Raw genomic sequence first — 22,051 nt, 5'->3', positions numbered from 1 at the left:
GGATGGCTTTCCCACTTGACCTTGCTGAGCTACTTCTAAATGGTCAATTGCAGGATGGAGCATGAATGGAGAGAAAAGACGCCCACCATTGCCAGTGTTTCGAGGACACCGCCTTCAAGGAGGCTAAACTACTGGCAGCCACTTGCACCCCTCTGGCAGGCCTGGGCAGAGTCGGCTTCACTCATACCTTTACAGTTTTTGCTTCTATAAAATGGGAGTTGGAACATGAGGGTGTCGGTACTTGGAAGAGAGAGTCTAGCTGTGCCCACAACTGTGTGTACCCCAGTGTGACAAAAAGTGCACCTTTTGCGACCAGCTGAAAATGTCCAGTACATGAAGCAAGAGGGGAAAGAAAGGAGACAATGTTTCCTTAAACTGCTTCTGTGAGTTCTCCCACCTCACGAGGGGGCAGGAGCTGCATTCATCTTGCCTGAGGTCGGTGACTTCAAATGCAGAAGTTGTCCTGTACCCCTCTACCCCTCCCACTTTTTCCAAACACACAGAGGAATCCATTCCTGTGAGTCATCCCACCGGTTTTTCCGCCCTCAGCGCCCGGATTGCCCCTCTGCCCGTTACTGGATGCTGTGCATATGAGTGAAGTGTCTGCTGCATTTCCAGGTGTGGTTGACACCATACATCTTAAATTCTCAGATGCATTTAATATAAGGTGCGCCTTGATTTGAGAAATGATGAAACATGAACTTGAAGAAATATATAATTTAATTGTATTTCACCTATCTCAAACAGGATACGAAGTGGCATTGCATAAAATAGAGCTAAATAAAGATGAAAATAAATATTAAAATAAGGAAAACAGAGTATTTGGCTTCAGATCCAGATAATGCTATGATTCAGGCTGTGAGGTGCTGCTCTCTGCCGCAAACACACAACAGTAAACCATACAATAAAGTGTTGAGAGGATCTGGCTGGGCTCAAAAGCAATATGAACTCCACTGTGGTCCAGAAACACAAACTGCTAAGTATGGACAAAGCCATGGGCTTGCTGTTCTCTGGATCCCAAGGCTTGATGAGGACACAAGGCTGGAAACAGAGTCAGGATTCCTATTTGAAATGAGGGGAGAGAGTGTTCACCCCTATGTCAAAGAGGAGTCTGAAAAATCTCTTCAACCATTTCATGGGGCAACACCTTCTGTGAAGGTGTGGCCCTAGGACAAGGGAGAACATCCAATATCATTAATCTCATGCCCCATGGCTGACAAGTAGACCCCAGAGGGCCAGGAATTGTGAACCACCAATATAAAACACATTTCTGTACTGCAGACCAGGCATCACTGGAGTGACCCCAAACTGCGAGACCAGGGGGAGAAGTGGCCTCAAGATGGAGGGGGGTTGAGTACACAAAGAGGGAAAGAAAGTGAAAGATACTCTTTTACCCAAAATTGAGCCTAAAACTCAAAACTCTGAAGCCCATGAAGACATCTAATGCTAAGAATAATGGCCACCAAAATCAATAATCATAATATGAATTAACTCCAGGTGAAATTAAAATAATAGAACAGTCTGGAAAAAAAAGACTTTAAGTAAGCATATTTAGGGTGCTCAATGAGACTAATGAAGGCATAACATTTGTGAAAAGAACAGACAATGGGGGTGGGGGAAGCAGAAATGTAACAAGATAAGGTGGCTATGAAAAAGTACCTTCTAAAAAGAAATATAGTCAATTTCCATTTCTGGGAAGATGGAGTAGTTTCATGCTTTCCTATTCTTTCAGCAAAGCACAACTGAAAACAACTAAAAAAAACAAAAAAAGACTCAAAAAGGTGGAAGAAAAAAGGCAGACTGGCTAGGTTGCTCAGTATCCAAGGAATGACACAGTGGTGGGTTCCTTGGATATTCTTTGGTATCATATAGCTCAGATTTGCAATCAAAGAAGCTGGCAACCTGGAAGAGGCATACAAAAAAAGAAGCTCCTCCAAAAAGCCTGCCCTCTCAAGCCAAAGAATGAGGAAAGAGATAGCCTATGAAGATGGAATACTTAGACAATAACCACTCTACTCCAGCCAAATGCTGCAGAAAAATCAGTGGCCCCATCACTATTTGTGCCAGCAAAGGCTAAGTAGGGAGCCTAGACTTTCACACTTGCCAAGCTAAAATGACGTTCCCCACCCCACCCCCTGCCAGGGATGGTATCAGAGAAATCAAAAAATTTCCCCAAATTTGATGACATACATTAATCTGCACATCCAAGAAGCTCATCAAACTCCGAGTAGGATACACTCAAACACCTAGACACATCATCATCACGCTCTTGAAAGTCAAAGACAAAGAGAAAATTTCAAAAGCAGCAAGAGAGAAGAAAGTGATCTATATAAGGTGTCATCAATAAAATTAACAGTTTGTTCCTCGTCAGAAACCATGGGAGCCAGAAGGCAATGGGAAGATAGATTTAAAGTGCTGAAAGAAAAGACTATCAATGAAGAATTCTTTACCCAGCAGAACTCTCTTTCAAAAATGTAGGGAAAATTAAGACATTTCCAGGTAAATAAAACTGGAGAGAATTCATCACTAGCAGACTGGCCCTACAAAAAATAATAAAGAGAGGTCCTTCAGACTAAAATGAAAGGACATTAGGCAGTAGCTGGAATTCATATCAAAGATAAAGAGCCCCAGTAAAGGTACAAACATAGGTAAGTTAAAAAGACAGTATAAGTGTATTTTTGTTTGTAACTCTATTTTCTCCTGTATTATTTAAAAGACAACTGTGTAAAGCAAAAATTACAAATCTATACTAATGAGCATACAATATATTCAAAATGTAGGGACTTCCCTGGTGGCACAGTGGTTAAGAATCCACCTGCCAATGCAGGGGACACGGTTTGAGCCCTGGTCCGGGAAGATACCACATGCCGCGGAGCAACTAAGCCCGTGCGCCACAACTACTGAGCCCACGTGCTACAACTACTGAAGCTCATGTGCCTAGAGCCTGTGCTTCACAACAAGAGAAGCCAGCGTAATGAGAAGCCCATGCACTGCACTGAAGAGTAGCCCCCGCTCGCTGCATCTAGAGGAAGCCCGCACGCAGCAATGAAGACCCAACACAGCCAAAAATAAATAAAATAAAATAAATAAATACATTTATTTAAAAAAATGTAATTTGCCTGACAATAATAGCACAAAGCGGGTAAGGAGGAGATGGAGCTATTTAGAAGTAAAGTTTTCTAAACGGTTTAAATTAAGTTGGTATTAATCCAAACTAGATTTTTATAAGTTAGGATGTTAACTGTAATCCTCAGGGCAACCTTAAGAATATAATTCAAAAAATATGTCAAAGAAATGACAAGGGAATTAAAATAGTACAGTAGCAAATATCTATTTTATATGAAAGAAGGCAGTAATGGAGGAATAGAGGAACAAAGAAAATAGGACATATAGAAAACAAATAACAAAATGGCAGATGTAAATCCTACATTATCAATAATACATTAAATGTAAATGGGTTAAACATTTCACTTGAAAGGTAGAGATTGGCAAAATGGATTTTTAAAATGACCCAATTTGATGCTATCCACAAGAGACACACTTTAGATTCAAAGACACAAGTAAGTTGAACAAAAGAATGAAAAATGATATACCACTCAAGCTAACAAAAAGAGCACTGGAATGGCTACACTAATATCAGACAGAACAGACTTCAAGACAAAAATTGTTACTAGAGAAAAAGAAGGATATTTTGTAGTGATAAAAGAATCTATTCATCAAGACAACAATTATGAACATATATGCACTTGACAACAGAGCCTTCTATTTCAATATTTATCTACAAATCTATGGTAATCAAGAATGTATGATCTGGCATAGTTGAATGGAATAGAATTGAAAGACTAGAAATAAATCCTAACATTTAGTCAATTTATTTGAAGGAGGGTGCCAAAACAATTTAATGACCAAAGAATAGTCTTTTCTGAGACTGGATATCCATAGCAAAGAATGAAGTTAGACCTCCTACCTCACACCCTATACAAAAATTAACTCAAATGGATCAAAGACCTAAATGTAAGAGCTAAAACTATAAAACTCTTAGAGGAAAACCTAGGGATTTTCTTTGTGAGCTTAGATTGGACAACAGTTTCTTTGATATGGCACCAAAGTACAAGTGACAAAAGAAAAAAATAGGTAAATTGAATTTCACCAAAATTTAAAACTTTTTATTTCAAAGGACACTGGCGAAAAAGTGAAAAGATAACCCACAGAATGGGAGAAAATATTTGCAAATCATATATCTGACAAGGGTCTAATACCCAAAATATATAAAGAATTCTTACAGCTCAATAATAAGAAAGACAAATAACCCAAGTTTTTTAAATGGGCAAAGTATTTGAATAGATGTTTCTCTCAAGAAGATATACAAAGGGCACATAAGCACATGAAAATATACTAAACATCATTAGCCTTTAGGAGGATGCTAATCACAACCATAATGAGATCTCACTTCACATTCCCCAGTGTTGCTATAATCTAAAAGACAGACAATAACAAATGTTGGTGAAGATGCAGAAAAACTGGGACTCTTATACATAGCTGGTGGGAATGTAAAATGGTGCAGCTACTGTAAAACCGTTGAACAGTTTCTCAAAGAGCTAGACATAGAGTTTCTATATAACCCAGCAATTCCACTCCTAGGCATATGCCCAATATAATTGAAAACACGTGTCTACATGAACATTTGTACATGAATGTTCACAGAAGCATTACTCATAATAGAAAAAAAAAAAGGAACCAACCTGCATGTTCACCAATTGATGAATGGATCAACAAAATGTGGTATCACAGTACAATGGAATATTAATCAGCCATAAAAAGGAGTGAAACACTCTTGTCCCTCAGTGCCACGGGGGACTGGTTACAGGACCCCCCATGGATACCAAAATCTGTGGGTGCTCAAGTCCCTTATATAAAATGGCATGGTATTTGCATATAACCTGTACACATCCTCCTATATAATTTAAATTATCTCTAGATTCTTCTAACACCTAATACAATGTAAATGCTATATAAATAGTGATAAATACGGTGTAAACACTGTCTAAATAGTTGCCATGCACAGACAATTCAAGTTTTGCTTTTTGGAACTTTCTGGAAATTTTTCAAATATTTTTGATCCACGGTTGGTTGAATCCACAAATGCAGAACCCACGAACACAGAGGGCTGACTGTGCTGGTGTGTGCTACCACACGGATGAACCTTGGAGGCACTATGCTAAGTGGAAGAAGTGAGACACAAGGGCTACATATTGTATGATTTTATTTATATGAAATGTCCTCTGTAGGCAAACCCATAGAGACAGAAAGCAGGGTCCTGGTTTCCAGGCTCTGGGGAGAAGGAGGAAAGGGAGAGTGACTGCTGAAGGGGACAGGGTTTCTTTTTGGGGGGATGAAAATATTCCAGACTTAGTGTTGATGGTTGTACAACATTGTGAATATACTAAAACCCACTAAATTGTGTACTTTTTAAAAGGGAATTTTATAGTATGTGAGTTAGATCTTTAAAAAAAAAGTCAACTGCCATTCATGATCAAAAGTCACAGAAAAATGAGCACAGAGGGGAACTTCCTCAACTTGATAGGGAGTTTCTACAAAAACCCAATAGCTAACTTTATACTTAATGGTCAAGACTGAGTGTGCTTTTCCCCCAAGAATGGGAACAAGGCCAGGACGTTCCCTCTCACTATTTTCATTCAACATAGAGCTGGGAGTTCTAGCCAGAGCAATGAGGAAAGGAAAAAAAAGGAAATAAAAGACATTCAGATTGGAAAGGAAGAAATAAAACTGTCCTTACTTGCAGTTGGCCCGACTGTCTACATAGAAAATCCCAAAGCATTTACCAAAAACAACAAAAACAACTTCCTAGAACAATAAGTGAATTCAGCAAGGTCACAAGATGCAGGTGAATATACAGGAATCAATTTTATTTGTATATGCTAACAATGGACACAAGGTCAGCGACATTTAAAATATAATACCATATACAATCACTCAAAAATACATAGATGTATATCTAACAAAATTTGAACAGGATTTGTATGCAGAAAACAATAAAACCTGATCAAATTAACTTTTATTAAATTAAATTTTAAAAGATTTAAATAGAGAAAGAGACGCACTGTGAAATAGTTTGGAAGAATCAACACAATAAAGAGTCAGTTCTCCCGAAAATGATATGCAGGTTTAATGCAGTGTCTATCAAAGCCCAAGCAAGATTTATTTGGGGGGGGGGGCGGGGCGCTGGGCCTTGCCACTTTATTGACACCAAAGATCCCAGGCTCTGCTGGAATTTCCTGGGGGTCTGACATCAGGGAGCCTCTGCCTTTGAGATGGGGTAGCTCAACGGGTACAGCGCTAGAGCCGGCTCAGTTCTGGGTCCTTAGCCTCAGTCCAGGGTGGGCAGCTGCTTTTCCGAGTCACAGCTGGTCAAGCACAGGTTGTAGAAGGAGTTGGAGTCAAAGGCTGAGCTTACCTCTCGCCAGCCCACCCACCCAGCAGCCTGTAGTTCACTGGGGTTTTTCGGATCACCCCAGCAGTGAGGGTGCAATACCAGGACGTAGGCTTCCGTGCCTGGGCCAAGCAACGCCTCTGACTGGGCATCCGCATCCCCTCCAACCATTACAGCCCACCCCCCCCCCCCCCCCGGCCCCTGCCAAGTGGGAATAGAGCCTCTCCAGTTCCCCCTGAAGCGCTGCTCCACGGGGCACGTGACATGGGCGCCCTTGGGGACCCCCGAAGTGGTCAAGGCAGAGGCTGGCCTCTACACAGCCGATCCATCCCCGAGAGCCCCGGAGCCCGGGGGGCTTGTCGCCCATGTCCTCCAGGGCCGCCTGCACTGCAGCCGGTTCGGGTACGCCCGCCGGCCGGCCCTCTGGCCACGAGCACAGCGTTTGCAGAGTGCGGTAGCCGCAGCCCCAGCCCCGGTCGTCCACGCCGTCGCAGCCGTAATGGTAGTAAATGTAATGGCCCGAGAGGAGGGCCAGGCGAGCGCGGCCGCGGCCGGGCAGGGCCAGGCCCAGGTGGACGTCCTTCAGCGCTCCAGGGCGGTGGGCGGGAGCGGCGGTCGCCGGGCCAGGCAGATGCGTCCTGCAGGCGGCGCGGGGCGAACTCCAGGGAGAACTCTGGGCTCTAGCGCTTCCTCTCGGCCCCGAGTCTTGGGCGAACTGTGGGCATGCGAAAGGGCCCTGGGGTCGCCCTCCCCCGACCCCAGGCGCGCCCCGCGGCGATGAGCCAAGATTTTTTGTAGATATACAGAAGATTATTCTAAAATATATATGGAAAGGCAAAGGAACTAGCTAAAGGAAATAGCTAAAACAATTTCAAAAAAGAATAATGAAGTGGGATACATCAGTCTGCCCGATTCAAGACTTGTAATATAGCTACAGTAATTAAGACTGTATTATATTGGTGGAGGGATAGACATATAGATCAATGGAACAGAATAGAGAACCCAGAAATAGACCCATACAAATATGTCCAACTGATTTTTGACAAAGATGCAAAAGCAACCCAATGGAGGAAAGATAGCTTTTTCAACAAACGGTGCTGGAGTAATTGAACATTCATAGGTTTAAAAACAAAAAGCAAAACTTAATCTGTCTCACATCTTATGCAAATATTATCTCAAAATGGATCACAGACTTAAATGTAAAATATAAAACTTTAAATAGATAAAATCTTTGCAGTGTAGGGCTAGGCAAAGAAATCTTAGATTTAACACCAAAAGCATGATCCATAAAAGGAAAAATTGATAAATTGGACTCCATTACAATTTAAAACTTTTGCTCTGTGAAGAACTCTGTTAAGAGTATGAAAATACAAACCAGAGATTGGGAGAAAATGGACTACAAAAGACGGGTATCCAAAACATAAAGAACTCTCAAAACTCAACAGTTGGGTTTCCCTGGTGGCGCAGTGGTTGAGAGTCCGCCTGCCGATGCAGGGGACACGGGTTTGTGCCCCGGTCCGGGAAGATCCCACATGCCGCGGAGCGGCTGGGCCCGTGAGCCGTGGCCGCTGGGCCTGCGCGTCCGGAGCCTGTGCTCCGCAACGGGAGAGGCCACAGCAGTGAGAGGCCCGCGTACCACAAAAAAAAAAGCCTCAACAGTAAAACAACAAACAACCCAATTAGAAAATGGGCCAAATACGTGATGAAGAGACATTTCACCCAAGAGGCTATACAGATGGCAAGTAAACACATGAAAAAATGTTTACCATCATTCGCCATTAGGGAAATGAAAATTAAAACCATAAAGAGATACCATTACACACATATGAGAATGGCTAAAATAAAAAATAGTAACAACACCAAATGTCAGTGAGGATGCAGATAACCCGGATACATTGCTGATGGGAATGCAAATCTGCCCAGCCACTCTGAAAAACTGTGTGACGATTTCTTTTCAAAACTAAGAGTGTAACAGCCATACAACCCAGCGATTGCACTGCAGACACTTATCCCAGAGAAATGAAAATGTCAGGAGGCCCTGAGGTGGAAGGGAAGTGGGTGTGGCTATAAAAGGGCAACAGGAGGCTCTTCTGTTTCTTGACTCTATCAAGGTCAATATCTTGGCTGTGATGGTGCACCATGCGTTTGTAAGACGTTACCAGTGCGGGGAATGGAGTAAAGGGTACACAGTTCTCTCTGTATTGTTTATTACACATGCATGTGGAGGGGGCTTTGCTAGGGAGGACATCACTGAGAGTGGAGCTGGGGGGACGTTTTCCATACCTTTGAGTGGAATATCCAGCTGGCTCTGGATGTGATCTTGGAGTTCTGGGGAAAGGTCCCTTGGAAAGTTATTTATAGACAGATGGTGGTTCAGACCAGGAAGAGAGTGTAAACAAAAAGTGGCAAAGGGTTGAGAGCTGTGCAGTCCGTGGTTTAGAGGTCTAGGAAATGAGGGGGACCTGCTGAAGAGTGGCCAGAAGGGAAGAAGGAAACCGTGGAAGCCAAGAATAGGCTTCAGGGAGGAGGAGAGGTGGCCACCATGTCAAAGTCTTCTCATGGGTATGGTCATCGTTCAAACTGGCATGCTTTTGAGAGATGAACAAGTTGATAAGATAATTAAACTAATGCGTTTTCTGAAACTTTGCTTATGGCCCAACGAATTAGTTTATTATATTGTTCTATGGCCATGACACTGATATTTTTGTGAAGAATGCTCTTTTTTTCAATATGGTCTTATTATTCTTTGTTTTGTCATAACATCGCTTGCAGTCTTACTCAGAGTTGCATTCTGTGATGATAAATTTAAATCTGTTGATATTTTCCACCAACTCTTCTTTGTAGACTAGATTTTAATTGCAAAGTCCTCTTCCTATGGGTACTAAGGTACCAGGTAAACTCAGAAAAATTTTAGTAAATGGAAGATATTCTCAATTCTATTTTTAAAATAAATTTATTTGTTTGTTTGTTTACTTGTTTATTTATTTATCTTTGGCTGTGTTGGGTCTTTGTTGCTGTGTGCGGGCTTTCTCTAGTTGCGGCAAGCGGGGGCTACTCTTCGTAGCGGTGCACAGACTTCTCATTGCGGTGGCTTCCCTTGCTGTGGAGCACGGGCTCTAGGCGCACAGCCTTCAGTAGTTTTGGCTGACGGGCTCTAGAGCTCAGGCTCAGTAGCTGTGGCACACGGGCTTAGTTGCTCCGCGGCATGTGGGATCTTCCCAGACCAGGGCTCGAACCCGTGTCCCCTGCATTGGCAGGCAGATTCTTAACCACTGTGCCAGCAGGGAAGTCCCTCAATTCTACTTTTTAATTGAATGTATAAATATTCCAGCTCAAATAGCTCCATAAGTTGTCATTTTAACTCAGTTTTGACAGAATAGGCTACCGTTCTATGACAAATATTTTCATAAGCCAAAACGTTCCCTCAAATTTTGTTTATTATTCTTTTGAGTGTTTCATCAAATTTAAAGACTGCAAAATTGTAGGCCTTCTTGATTTCCTCCCATTTCAGTACAGAATATAAATTTATCCAATTAAAACTAGGAATCTCACCAAAAGATTCTTCCCACATGTTGAGATATTCCAAAAACAATTATGGAATGTGAAAATCAGAACTTGAACACATTGGAATGCTCAGCATTTAATTCCTTCAGCTCCTCCCTTGCTTTTGTAGAGATGAATTTCAATGTTTCCCCATTGGCAAGGATTGTTTCTAAAAATTACAATTCGCTAAAATTTCAAAGCTCAAAATTCTTGACACCCATTTAATGAATACTTTGATTAAAGATCTCCAGCAGATTCTGAACACAATGTAACAAAATAATTAGAAGACTCATTTACAGAAAGTTCAATCCCATTCTAAGGCACTAGGTTGATGTACAAAGTAGGTCTTCTAAGGCACCAACATTTCAAGGGTCTGACTAATGGCCGCAGAAAACCCAGAAAGGAAACACCAGGAGCCTGAGGTCTGTTTTTGTATCCAACACTAACTTTGTCACAAAAATTTTTGCAGCCTAATTTCTCAAATGGCATGTATGAAAATACTTCTCATTGTTGATGGATAAAATATCAGATTATTTGGGTGCAACTAAGAATAACATGTTCACTGCAACCAATCCCAAGTACATCCGTGCTCCACTGGTTTTTTAGTTTAATGAAAACACGGCTTTTTCTCAGGACACTGTTATAAATCATCTCTGTTATCAAACTCTCCTCATTTACCTGGATTGAGTGTGTCTTTTGTTTTCTGCTTAGACCCAGGCTGATACTAACCCCTTCAGAAAACATCTTGGCATGTATCAGGAAAGGTGAAAATGGACGGAGCAAAAATCCTGCCCCCAAATCTCATGCACAAGTGCTGTGGGAACCCTGTGTAAGACTGTCCGTAGCGGTGATGTTCATAACAGCAAAAGAACTGGAAATAACACAAAAACTCATCAACTGTAGGCTGGAAAAATAAACTGGAATAATGTTTAGTAGTGATTCTCAAATTTTAGCGTACATCGGAATCTCCTGGGAGGGCTGACCCCACCCCCGGAGTTTCTGATTCATTCAATAGGTCTGGGATGGACCCAAGAATTTACATTTCTAACAAGGCTTCTGGTGACACTGATGCGGCTGCTCTGGGGACCCACTTTGAGAACTGCTCCTGCAGAGCGATGAAAATCAATGAGCTACTCCTACAAGGATGAGTCTTCCAAACATCGTAATGAGTGAAAGAAGACACAAAGAACGTGTATCATATAATCTCTTTATACAAAGTTCAAAACCAGGAAAGACTTAACTTTATTTCTTATGGGTACATACTAGGTGATAAGTGTGCCAAGAAAAATGAGACAATTACTACTACAAACTTCAGGATAATAATACCCCAAGGCAGGGAGAGGGTCCATCACGAGGAAGAGATAACATGCCTAGTCTTCTAGATTACAGGCAACAGAGGGGTTCTCAACCCGAGTAGTAATCACACGGATGTTTCCTTTCATAGTTATTTAATAAAGCACACACTTGTGTTTTGTGTGCTTTGTATGTGCATTATATTTCTCAACACAAAGTTTTAAAAAAGAGAAGGGAACCTGGGCAGAGAGAAAATTGGAGGAGGGAGATTGGCTAAGAGACAGTGAGTATGGACACACCTCTTGCCACGAGTTTTACTGTGCAAGGGAAGGGGAGAGTGGGCAGTGGCCGGGGGAGGGAGAGACAGCGGGCTCAGGAGCCACTTTATAAGATGGGAAAATAACATCATGTTTGTATGCTGATGTGACCAAGGAAAAATTGATGAAGCAAGAGAAAGATGGTAGAATGGCCAGAATGAGGATGTGGAGTGGGGGAGGGACCTCAGTGGGAGAAGGATCTAGAGACAGTGGGGGAGGAGCTGGTCCACCAGGAGCACGGGAAGTCTTCCACAGTCACAGGAGAGAAGCAGAGGTGTGGGGTGTGGGCAGGTGAGGTGGCAGGAGCTAATGGCATATCTCCTCTTGTTGCTTCTGTTTTCCTGGTGAAAGAAGGAGTGTGTGAGCTTGCTCAGGTGACCAGAATAAGGTACCACATGATCGGACGGCTCAAACGACAGAAATCCATTGTGCTGGAGACTGCAAGTGTGAGATCCAGGTGTCGGCAGGGTTGGTTCCTTCCAAGGCCTCTCTCCTCAGCTTCTATAGATGGTTTCACTCAGCATGTCTGAGTGAATGTCTGATACATGTCTGAGCATGTATCCCAATCTCCTCTTCTTATAAGGGCACCATTCATATTGGATGAGGGCCCATCCATATGACCTCATTTAACCTTAGCACCTCTTTGAAGACACTGTCTCCAAATGCAGTCACATTCTGAGGTCCTAGGGGTTAGTATTTCAACACACAAATCTGGGGGGGGGACACACAATTTAGCACCTAACAAGAAGGAAGGTCATTAGCTCAGAGGGATGAAGAGGTGAAGAGGAGGAGATGAAGATTTGAGGAAGAGAAGCAAGTGCAGAACCGTTTTCTAGGACAGTCAGAGAATCACGGTCTGGGTGAGCAGAGGGTGGGTGCCACATGGTGTTAAGTGCCCTTTGGAGGGTGGTAATCCTGATCAACTTCCCTTTCCTTTACATTCTCTCATTTAATTTGTTCTCATCCGTTTTCATCTTTCTTCTTGTGGAGTTACGGCAAAGAGGGAGAAGGCAAATACCACAATTCCATCTGTGTGGGATTAAAGGACAGGATTTTTGAGGAATCTCTCAAGTCCAAGGCTGGTAAGAAAAGACTCACAGTGCCTGGTACTCTGGTAGCCTCACAGGGGCTCTCTCAGCCCTGAGCTGGGCTGCTGGACATGCCATGGATTACATTTTATGGGAGGCATGATCCCTGCCCGCTTCTCCATCTTTTTGTAGTCAGACATGAAAAACCAGTATGGCTGCAGAGAACGCACTCTTGGGGCTTCGGCAGCAAGAAGCCCAGAGTAAACACTGTCTGTGCGGGGGGTTGTCTTGGAATGCTAGCTGCTAGCCTTGGGGATCAAGTGAGGTGTTGGATTTGTGCCGCTGGAAGAAGGAGAGCCCCTGCTCACAGGAATATCTGTAGTAGATCACACGAATGTCCAGAGCCATTTGCTAGACAATCCTGTTTGTCCCTCCACATAAGATAAGCATTTGAGGCTATAAATTTCCCTCTAAATACTATTTTCACCGCATCCCTCAAGTTTTGATATTTAGTATTTTGTCTTCAATTATTTTATAAGTTTCATTATAGTTTAATCTTTGAGCCATGAATTATGTGGAAGTATATTTTTTATTTCCAAACCTAGATCTTTTCTAATTATCTAGAGATTATTTATTCAAACTTAAAGGCATTGTGATCAGAGAATGATCCAGTTCATGGTCCATTTTCATAAATGCCCAAGTGTGCTTGAAAAGAATTTGTATTCTACAGTTGTCTATACAGTTATATATATGTCTACAGTCATATATATAGTTATATATATATATGAAACTTTATATAAGGTTTAGTGATTTTATTATTTAACTATTCTCTACTTTTCCTAAATTTTCATCTGCTTAATCTAACAATTGCTGAGAGAGGTATCTTAAAAGTTCCCAACATTGGTGAATTTCTCTCTTTATAATTTTGTCAATTGTTGTTTTATATGTTTTGTTGGTCTATTATTAAGTACGTACATTTTAATTGTTATATATTCCTAGTTAATTGAACTGTTTATCATTATAAGTGGCACTTTTAATGTCCAGTAAAATGTTTTACATTAAAATCAATTGGTCTTGTATCGATACACGTATAAGCTTTCTTTTAGTGAGTGGCGTTCCATTTTTTTATGCCCTTATGTCTTAGGGCATGTTAATACGTGTTAATAGCACGTAGCTAGATTTTTAAAAAATCCAATACGACAATCTTTATCTTTTAACTGTAGAGTTTACAAGTTTACTTTATTTGTATCTATCGTAATTATAGTTCGATTTGGATTCATTTCTGCCAACACATTAGGTGCTTTCAAATTGTCCCACCAATTCTGTCTTTTTTGATCCTTCCTTGATTTCTTTTGGATTAAGTTCTTTTTCCTCTTTACATTTTCTCTCTTTATTAATTTGGAAGTTATATTCCATTTTTCTTCCTTCAGTCATTACTCTAGTAATTTTAATAAGGAATTCTGAGATTCATCACAAGCTTTACTCTTTATCTTAAACAACACAAGAACCTAAACCATTTTAACTGTGATCACTCCTTTTCTGATCTCTATTATTAACGGATAATGTAAACTCATACAAAATTTACAACCCCATGAAATGCTGTTTTTCTACATAATCAATTTTGCCAGAATATTCACCTCTGTGTTTGCCCATCCTTGTTTCTTATTCATCTGGCCTTCCACTCAAAAGCACTTTCTTCTGCTTGAATTCTAACGAAGGCCCATGGGGGGAAACGCTTGCGGTTTTTTGAATGTTTGAAGATGTCTTTATTTTATCTTCATTCTTAAAAGGCATTTTTGCTGGAGAGGTAGTTCATTTCTTCCTGCATGTTGAAGGTATTTTCCGCTGTCTTCAGACCGTGCTTTGTGCTAGTGAGAAACAGCCATTCTTCTCATTCTCCCCTGCTGCCTCCCTCTCTCTCCCCCGCTGCCTCCCTCTCTCTCCCCCTCCCTCCAGTTTTCCCACTTTGAGTGTGAATTTCTCTTATCTCTTCTGTTTGGAAGTGATTGGGTTTCCTGATTCCAAGGATTGATCTCTCACATTAGTTCCGGAAATTTGTCAATAAACATCCCAAGTGTTGCTCAGCCATACACACTCACTACTCTTCCGGAACACAGCGGCCAGGCTATTATTCCTTCTCAGTCTGTGATCTCTGTACATTATCTATGTTTCTCAGTCTACTTCATATTTCTGTCACTTCTTCTCACTGCACTGTGTTCTGGATAATTTTTTCAGGTATACTTCAAGTTCATTAATTCTTTTTTTTTCAAGTTCATTAATTCTTTTTACTTTTCCCTGCTGGATTGAAGGCTGTGGCATATTTATTTCTATACACTATGCAAAAATCAATTGTACAGGCTTCCCTGGTGTCGCAGTGGTTGAGAGTCTGCCTGCCGATGCAGGGGACGCGGATTCGTGCCCCGGTCCGGGAAGATCCCACGTGCCGCGGAGCGGCTGGGCCCGTGAGTCATGGCCGCTGAGCCTGCGCGTCCGGAGCCTGTGCTCCGCAACGGGAGAGGCCACAACAGTGAGAGGCCCGCGTACCGCAAAAAAAAAAAATCAATTATACATAGATTAAAGATCTAAGAGTGAGTAGCAAAATTCTGAAACCTTTAGAAGAAAGTGTAGAAGTACATCATTTTTACCATAGGGCTGGGAAGCATCCCCTAAACGAGACACTAAAACTCAAGCTACATGGAGGGGATTGATAAATTCAGTTCATCGATATGGTGAACTTCTTTGCACTCCTGCACATACGCGCACACACACACACACACACACACATGCACACACAACATAAAATGAAGGCCAGCCAGAGTGAAGATGAGAAAAGATAATTGCGTAAGTTATAACCAGGAAGGATTAGCAGACAGAATGTATGGAGAATGCCCACCAATCAATAAGAAAAAAAAGTCATTCGACAGGAAAATGAGGAAAGATAGTGAAGAGTCGGTTCTTAGACGGGGAAGCCCAAAGGCCAGCAAACTGATAAAGAAATGTTCAGGCTCACTAGTGTCGACGAAAAATTAATCAGTTGATCTAAGAAAGAAATAGAAATGTTTATTTGAGCCAAATTGAGGATCATAACCCAGGAGCAGCCTCCAGAAAGCGCTGAGAACTGTTCTGCCCCTTAGAAGTTAAGACACAGGTAAGTTTTGTGAGACAGAAGGCTGAACGTTCAATGAAGTGTTATTTTTTTCATGAATCTTGATGATGATTCCAAGCACATATATATTGTTATTCCTAAATTTTACCACAAACATGTTGTACGTTCTTTTCAGACTGTATTTCATGATAAAACTTTCAAGAAGTAATTAAGGTTGGAAACAGCATAACTTGTATATGTTTGTCCTGTGTTGTGGCAATCTGAGTTTTGTTTTTGTTATTAATTTTTATTGGAGTATAATTGCTTTACAATGTTGTGTTAGTTTCTGCCGTACAGCAAAGTGAATCAGCTACACGTATACATATATATCCCCTCTTTTTTGGATTTGCTTCCCATTTGGGATGGACATATATACACTACTGTGTATAAAATAGATAACTAATGAGAACCTACTGTATAGCACAGGGAACTCTTCTCAGTGCTCTGTGGTAACTTAAACGACATATTATTGACAGTTGACACGATCTGGATCTAAGCATCCTCATGGCCCTTTGCAAGATCAAGATCAAGAAGGAATGTTATTGTTTTTATATAAATTTATTTATTTATTCCCTTCACCACCAGGGAAGCCCAGGAATGTTATCTTTTAAGGAGCTGTCTTGTTGATTCTGGGAGAATGTTGCTTTTCATGATTGAGCATATATTTCTGCTGATGGGGAGGTTTGGTCGATACACAATGCACAGTGTGGGGAGAGAGGAGGCCAAAGAGCGGAGAAAAACTTTTTATGTTTAAATTGTTCTTGTCTTGCCATAAAATATGAATTTTATTTCATACTAGCAATCAAGAAAATGTAAGTCAAATCCACAATGGATTGCCATATTTTTGTACCATCTCTATGTGTTCCTTTGTGGTCCTCTACTCAATGCTTTTGCTTTTATCTGTTTTATATGAACATAGATTAAAGAATCAAGATTTGGACTTCCCTTGTGACGCAGTGGTTAAGAATCCGCCTGCCAATGCAGGGGACATGGGTTCGAGCCCTGGTCCGGGAAGATCCCACATGCCGCGGAGCAACTAAGCCTGTGCGCCACAACTACTGAGCCTGCGCTCTAGAGCCCATGAGCCACAACTGCTGAACCTGAGTGCCACAACTACTGAAGCCTGAGTGCCTAGAACCCATGCTCCGCAACAAGAGAAGCCAGCGCAATAAAAAGCCCGCGCACCACAACAAAGGGTAGCCCCAGCTCACCACAACTAGAGAAAGCCCGCATGCAGCAGTGAAGGCCCAACACTGCCGGAAATAAATAAATAAAGTAAATAAATTTATTTAAAAAAAAGAATCAAGTCTTTGTACAATGATTCCTTCCCAAACACAGCAACACTTACCCCCTGCGGGATTCCTGCTTCCACAAGACATGGATTCCTGCCTGGTTTTTTTTACATTTACCTTCAAATCTATAAATAGTACCCTTATGTTGTTACTGATTACTTAGATTTAGGGATTATTTAAATCTGGAAGGTGATGATTCAGTTCCCTGTCGTGGCTGCAAACCCCACACAATCTTCTCTCTCTCTGTCTGTCTCTCTCTCTGTCTCTCTCTCTCTCTCTCACACACATACACACACACAAGCTTCCTCTCTTCCTCCCGTTCCTACTGTGATTGTGGTTAGATCAGTATACTCATGTCCATTTTCCTTCCTGCTTCCCAGATCTTATTTCCACTGTATCTTCTCCTTTTCTCTTTGTCCTCATGGATTCATATCTCTTAAAAATCCACATTTTCGGGCTTCCCTGGTGGCGCAGTGGTTGAGAGTCCGCCTGCCAATGCAGGGGACATGGGTTCGTGCCCCAGTCCGGGAGGATCCCACATGCCGCGGAGTGGCTGGGCCCGTGAGCCATGGCTGCTGGGCCTGTGCATCCGGAGCGATGGGAGAGGCCACAGCAGTGAGAGGCCCACGTACCGCAAAAAAAAAAAAAAAAAAAAAAAAAAAAAAAAATCCACATTTTCTAAAGCCATGCTCGTGGGTTTGAAGAAGGAAGGTAAGGAGTAGTGTGTGTTTCATAAACCACGTTCAGCATCTTAATTTCTATCCTAATGTCTTCATCTATTTTCATCTTGTTTACTGTTTACTTCTATCATCCTGAAACACGTACTCTTTCAAACGTTTCCAAAATGAGTGAATCGGTGACACAATCGGTGACACAATGACACAATCGGTGTCAAAGATCCTCCGCGTCCCCCGGCCTAGGGTGGGGCATAGGATGACCACTCTCCCGCTTTCCCCAGGACTGAGGGCTTCCTGGGATGTGGGACTTTCCATTTTAAAACTCAATGAGTCCATCCCCCTGCTCAGAGGTGACCTGGTTGCAGAGGCCCGAGCTGTGACCTCAGCCTGTCCTTGTCACCTAGTTCATCTGTGGATACTGGTATCACCACAAGCATTTCACTTTGACCCTAAATGTGCACACTTGATTTCTCTTTAATTTTTTTTAATAAATGAAAGTAAAAACCTTCTGTTTCTTCTCTCCACACTCTAAAGGGAAACTCTGCTTCCTTCTGTGCGTCTTAATACTCTGACCTCCAAATGTGTGGGGTTTTTGCTCCACACCAAACAGTTCTCCAATTCTCTGCAGACACTGGCAAGGCGCCCTACAATTTAACCCAACTCTGACACTCTCTACCCAGAGTGAGCACAGACCCCATAGGTTAAGGGCTCAGTCCCACAAGACTGCCACGCCACCCCAAGATGTCCCAGGCTGTCACCTGTGCTTCTGACGGACTCACTATAAATTGGAGGTTCCCATGACTCCTTTCTCAGGTTTGAGAATTTGCTAGTGGGGTTCACAGGACTCAGAAAGCAGTTTACTTACTAGATTACTGGTGTATGATAAAGGATATACTTTAGGAACAGCCAGACGGCCGAGATGCAAAGGGCGAGGTGGGGATGAAGGGGCACGGAGCTCCCATGCCCTCTCTGGGGGCACCATCCTCCCAACACCTCCATCCATTCAGCATCCTGGAAGCCCATACTTTAGGGATTTTTATGGAGGTTTCATCACATAGCCATGATTGATTAAATCATTAGCCATTGGTGATTAACCCAAGCTTCAATCCGTCTCCCCATCCTGAAAGTCAAAGGTAGTGGAAGGAGCCTGAAAGTTCCAACCCTCTGATCACCAGCCCCCATTATTAGGGACTTTCCAAAAGTCACCCTATTAGCATAAACTCAAGTGTGGTCGAAAGGAGCTTCTTATGAATAATGAAAGATACTCTTTTCACTTTTTTTTTTTTTTCGGTACACGGGCCTCTCACTGTTGTGGCCTCTCCCGTTGCAGAGCACAGGCTCCGGACGCGCAGGCTCAGCGGCCATGGTTCACGGGCCCAGCCGCTCCACGGCATGTGGGATCTTCCCAGACCAGGGCACGAACCCGTGTTCCCTGCATCGGCAGGCGGACTCTCAACCACTGTGCCACCAGGGAAGCCCCTCTTTAAACGTTTAACACTCTTATCACTTAGGAAATACCAAGAGATTTAGGAACTCTGTGCTAGGAGGTGGTATGAAGATCAAATATATATTTCTTATTATAAATCACAACATTACACTAGGACAAGATGATGAAGCATTAAAAACAAAAGTTCTCTCCTAGTCGGTTCCTCCATGTTGCCTGGAAGAATCATGAATCATCCTTATAGAAATAAAGCCTGATGCAGAGTAGACCGCATGGTCAGCTGCTCAATCACATGTCAAGGCTGCACTTTGGTGGGTTTCTTTTGTGTCTTTTAATTTGAGACTTATATTTGAAGCTGTGCCGGTATTTGTATCAGTCAGCTATAATCATAATAATGCTGCATAACAAACTGCTCCAAAACTCATGGCTTAAACACCATTTTATTTTCTCTCATGTGCCTGTGATTGGTGGGAGGTCAGCTGGCAATGACTGGGCTGGGCTTAACCCTAAGCTGCAGGCTGAATGCAGGTGTGCCCCTCATGTGTTCATTCAGGGGTGCAGGCTATAGAGGCAGCAGCTACCCAAGGGGAGGCTCTGCTCACGGGATGGCAGAATCTCCAAAGTAACACACTTCACAGGCACATTCCAGGCTTTGCTGCAACACATCCACTGATATCTTTGTGACCAAAACAGTTCCGCAGCTAAGCCTCAGGTCGAGGAGCAGAGAATTAGGACCGCTCACTACAGAACCGAAGTCCCACGATCAGCTCGGCATCAATGAGGCAGAGAAGTATACTCACCCACAGGTTTGGGGCAGGGGCTGAAGATTCTGGAACAGTAATCTAATCTATCTCAGCATCTTTATACTCACAGCCTGTCTCTCTTAATTGGCAAAACCATAGACCCGCAGGAATGCTTCCGTTTCAATTATTCAAGACAATGTTTGCCTCTGTCTTTGAGCCACTTCCCCTACTCGCCCCCCCAAAATGAATTTTGCCGTTACTTCTTAGAATATATTTTGTGTCACACCATCACAAACACACCCTTCAAATTCTGTGAATTTTCCCCTGAGCTGCAATAACAGACAAAAAGATTGAAAGTTAATTCTGTGTATAAGTCCCATTCTCCTCACACACCTGTCAACGCATTAAAGACAGAGGACACCGCCAAACCTCTCAGAAGAGATTCCAGGTGCTCCAAGGCTTGGAGACGTTCTGGTGACCAATTCATTTCTCAAAAGGAAGATCACTCAGGAGCCAAATATCCCTCTGTCGATAGCTTCCAGCTACCTTTCAGAAGAAGCTGTTTTCACTCCTAGTGATAAGTCATTCAATTAAGGGGGAAAATGAAACTCGGCTCCCACTCCAAACCCTAGGAATCCTCGATGCAGCACAGACTCAAACCAGCCATTCTGAAAGTAAGGAAGAGGTCCGATCACAAACACAGGATCTGGGAAACAGCAGTGTGCTGTGATACGCCACCATGACAGCCAAGTGTGATTCAGAAGAAATTTTAGCGTCCAATTTTGACGGTGGTAAACAGAGAGCAGTTCAGAAATTGGGATAGGATGGTGTGGGTGGGGTGTGAACTGGTCAGAGGTTTTTTTTTCAACTCTTTCATTTATAGTAGCGTTTATGATCTTCCTGAAAAACTACTATAAAATCAGTGGAGCACCTTATGCCTGGGGACACCATAGGGACAAGGAAATAGAATTCGTGTGCCACCTCAAATCTTTTGGGAAGCCTGAGGGTAGATGGAGGGATGGATAGTTCCAGGCGCCCTGTGTGTCATTAGGGACGCCTGGTTAGGGTGGGTGGCCAGGAAGGTCTCTGGGGAGGAAATGTGCCAGCTAAGAGGGGCGTGGTAAGGAGTCAGCAACATGAAGAAAGGGCAGGAACATCTGGGCAGAGGCAGCAGGTAATGCAGACCAGGTAAGAAGGTTGGGCTTTATTAGAAGGGAAATGGGAGGACTTTGGGATTTTCAGCTACGGCAGTGACGATGGGAACCCCTCGGACCAGGAGGCAGGCGTTTCTCAGACGCAGGCACCAGCCCACCCTTGACATCCATGGACAAACTCTCAGCTCACCACTCAATGAACTACTTAACATTTACCTTTAAATCAAAGTTCATTTATAATAAAAACCTCAAGTGCTTGATTTAGCCCCAGGGAATGTGGTTCTGTTTATATCTTTCTAGAACAGTGCGTACAGAACACATAGGAGGCTGTCTTAGTTTGGGCTTTACAGAAGCACGCTGCACACTGGTTGAGGCCTGACTGACAGATTCAGCCACTGCGGACACAATGAGCCACTTTTTGAGTCAGACAGTTTATTACTGACAGAGGCGCCAAAGAGGCCTGGCCCCGGGTCCTTGGCCCACTCATCTAAAAGGACAGCTCCAAGGGCCGAAAGGGACCAGTGACTAAGATGCAGCCATGGGATGGCCTGTTGTTGAGGAACACGATCAAGGCTGCAGCTAAGTGGCTTTATATTCCGTGGGAGCTGCTTTAGATCACATGTCCCAATGATGCCTCAGAGGGGTGAGGGAGGTGGGGTATTTATACACCACCCCTCACCGGTCACTGGGTGAGGGCTGCTTCCTGTGGGCATGAATCTTTCAGCAGGTCCGATGGGGCCAGGAATACTGCAGACCAGATGAACGGCTTGGGTCTTTATTCTAACAGATGCATGACCTTGAGAAAGCCACTGACTGCCCTGGACCTCTGTTTCCACATCTGCAAAATGGAGATCACAGCAGCATCTTCTGGTCTAAGAGATTGTTTTGCCCCAGACCCCCGCACAACCTCAGTCAGTCTCAGCCAGGCCACTGCTGGTGCCCAGCCCTTCAGGGCTCTCGCTGA

General features: G+C 42.9%; 1 pseudogene; it reads right to left on the bottom strand.

Annotated features, from left to right (window-relative positions):
* Positions 1 to 6,388: 6,388 nt before the first annotated feature.
* On the bottom strand, positions 6,389 to 6,818 carry LOC116760041 (annotated as a pseudogene).
* Between the last annotated feature and the right edge of the window lie 15,233 nt (positions 6,819 to 22,051).

This window comes from Phocoena sinus, chromosome 10, assembly GCF_008692025.1.
Source record: "Phocoena sinus isolate mPhoSin1 chromosome 10, mPhoSin1.pri, whole genome shotgun sequence".
NCBI lineage: Eukaryota > Metazoa > Chordata > Mammalia > Artiodactyla > Phocoenidae > Phocoena > Phocoena sinus.
Note: the sequence above shows the minus strand (reverse complement) of the source record. Positions and strands in the feature narration are given on the sequence as shown.